Source organism: Mercurialis annua, linkage group LG2, assembly GCF_937616625.2.
Source record: "Mercurialis annua linkage group LG2, ddMerAnnu1.2, whole genome shotgun sequence".
In the NCBI taxonomy this organism is placed as follows: Eukaryota; Viridiplantae; Streptophyta; class Magnoliopsida; order Malpighiales; family Euphorbiaceae; genus Mercurialis; species Mercurialis annua.
The window spans coordinates 16658231-16661505 of NC_065571.1; the positions used below are offsets into that span (position 1 = coordinate 16658231).

At 37.3% G+C, this 3275-nt stretch overlaps 1 pseudogene; it reads left to right on the plus strand.

Moving 5' to 3' along the window:
• The first annotated feature begins 1337 nt into the window (after positions 1-1337).
• Positions 1338-2670, plus strand: LOC126668289 (uncharacterized; annotated as a pseudogene).
• The last annotated feature ends 605 nt before the right edge of the window (positions 2671-3275 follow it).

The following is a 3275-nucleotide window of genomic DNA, read 5'->3' on the forward strand; positions in this document are numbered from 1 at the left end:
GTATAAACCAGGCCCATGAGCCCACAACCGGCGAACTCAGCCACTTCCACACAGAGTTCTGGGTCAACCCAAACTCGGAATCGACCCCAGTTTAAACCAATAGAACCATATCGACGAGATGGACAATTTATATGTTCTACCCGAGAACCAATTTTGACCACACCGATGGTCAAATACGCGCGAGTGCTAGGCACTCAAAAGTCAACAAGGTTTAAAAGTATTCCTCACCTTGTATAGATATCAACTGCCCATGAGCACGTCTAAAATGTTTACAACTTTCCAAAGGCATGTCAATCCAGTATTAACAGGCTAAAAGATTAACCATGTTAATTAATTAGCAATTAAATCAATTCCAGCTAATCACCTAGACATCTTAGGGTTGCATGTAAAATGTAATTATAGGTTGTATAGGATTTCAAGAATCACCTAATAAAATCAATCAAACTTAGACTTCTGGTTTATGCTTTATGCATGTAAATTGATCCAGACCATCTATTAGATGTATGCTTGGGGGTAACTGCTATTTGTCTCAAATTCTAGTCCAGATTGAGTCATATGCGAGTCTATGTGTTTACACGCTTTTAGACTTGTTTATATTCTAGCATTATATCATGTGGGCTGTTTTTTTATGTTTAGATGAGATATCCAGATATTTCATGTAAATATTCAGAGTTTTCGATAAGCCAATTACAAGAGTTTTGGTAATGTCCAACAACCCGGTCTTTTGGTCCGGCTTACGATAATCTCACCATAAGCGAGTGAGGTTATCCAGTCGGTATAAAAGGCATTCCTAACTGAGTCTCAGTTGCCCCCGAGCGTTGGTTTCTTTGTAGGTTTTGTATGTTGTATGTTATCCGCGAAGCTAGCTACGGGTTTCGGTACTATCATACCCATACCCAAGCGCCAGTCATGATCTCTGATTTTGGGTCGTGATAAATTATTTTCAAAAGACTACAAATTTTTAAAATAAAATAATTATACAAAGAAAAAAAAGTAACAAGCCAATTTTCGGCCATAACAATAATTTTGATAGGAGAAAAAATAAATTGTCAGGGGAATTATTTTGACAAGGAAAAAAAAATTGTTGAGGCAATAATTTTGACAAAGCAAAACATGTTATCAGGTCATTAATTTTTACAAGTTGGGACAAAACTCTTACAGATTTTGAACTTATAGTTTTTTTAATCCGATGGATAGATTTTCGTATTATTTAAACCCTCGGATGAGATTTTACAACTATTTAAACCTTATTATAAATTTTATTATAAATCATGCAACCCATAACATCTAAAAAAGTACAACAGTCTAAACTTTATTGTGCTATTTTTTTATTAAAAATGAATTATAACTCTGGAGGTCCTTCTAATTTTCAGTTTCATAGTTCATCTTCATCTTCTTCAGATTATAATGATGCTATTGATGATGAAGAAAAAGTCTTATATAATATGATGCAAAACAATATTGAGATGGTTCAATATGTTCTCGACGAACATAATAGGGGTGCTTCATATGGCGGCTCTGTTCCAGGTCATATAGTGATCAATCGTGACCGTGAAGTCGCTGAACGTAATTTATTTAACGATTATTTTTCTGATAATCCACGATACAATGAGGAAATGTTCCGCCGACGATATCAAATGTCGAGAAATCTATTCTTTCGTATAACAGGTTCAGTTAAAGGTCATGATCATTATTTTCATCAACGCCGTGATGGTCTCGGTAGACTTGGATTATCAACTCTACAAAAAAAACAACGGCCGTATTTCGGATGTTCGCTTATGGTTTTCCTGCAGATGCTACCGATGAGAATATTAAAATTGGTGAGTCAACGACAATTGAAATAAGAGATTTTATCGTGATATTAATGAGATGTTTTCGGATCGTTATCTCAGATCACCTAACACTAATGATATTGCAAGACTTCTTTATATTGGAGAACAATGTGGCTTTCCAGAAACGTTGGGTAGTTTAAATTGCTTGCATTAGAAATGGAAAAATTATCCTACTGCTTGCGCCGGACAATTTGCAGGGCGTTCTGGATCACCAACTATTAATCTTGAAGCAGTAGCGGATTATGATTTATGGATATGGCATGTATATTTTGGTATGCTTGGCACGAACAATGATATTAATGTGTTAGAATCGTCGCATTTGTTCAGTAACCTCGCTCAAGGCATTGCTCCTCCCGCTAATTATGTTATTCATGGAAAAAAATATGATATGGGATATTATTTAGCTGATAGTATGTATCCAAAATGGTCCACTATTGTGCAAACTATCCATGATCTGCGTGGTCTAAAAAAATATTTTGCAACAAACAAGAGGCATGTAGGAAAGATGTGGAGCGTGCTTTTGGCGTTTTGCAATTGTTCCCGGACCTACACGTTTTGGAAAAAACCTGTGTTGCATGATATAATGAATGTATGCATTACCATGCACAATATGATAATCGAGGATGAATGTGATCTTGGTGCTCCGATAACCAATGCGATAGAAATGTCGGAACCAGTGGTTGAAATGGAATTAAATGGACATGTTCGGTTCCAACAGTTTCTTGCTCAACATAAACAAATCAAGAATAAAGATTCCCACATTGCATTCTGTAATGATTTAATTGAGTATTTATGGGAGCGATTTGTTGGCGCAGCGAGACGCGAGGGTCCGAATTAGGGGTGTGCAAAACCGAACCGAAACCGAAAAACCGAACCGAACCGACAAATTCGGTTCGGTTCGGTTTGAGATTTCAAAGAAATTTCGGTTGGTCGGTTCGGTTCGGTTTTGAGTTAAAAAATATTTCAGACAGATTTCTATGTAAACCGAACCGAAATAACCGAACCGAACCGAAATAACCGACCGAACCGACTGGTTCGGTTCGGTTCGGTTTGAATTTTTTTCTTTTCCTAAAATTTCGGTTCGGTTCGGTTTTTAAAAAAGACCAAAATTCGGTTCGGTTCGGTTCGGTTTGAACCGAATGCACACCCCTAGTCCGAATCATATATTTCAATTCAAAATCGAAATTCCAACAATCTGGATCCTAATGTTGATCATATCAACAACAAATGGATCGTCGTATCATTTAGTAATTAAAGCACGCATCTAGAAATCGTAAGAAGAATACCTATGTCGATTCTCCAACGATTCTTGTAGTCCCGAAAATACGGCGACCTCAAGCTCGTCCACACGAGTATGCGTCCGATTGAATCCTCGCTTTGAAGTAATCCGCAAGAGTTCCTCTTGTCGAGCAGCCCTAAGCTCAAACTCTCACCGCGATTACG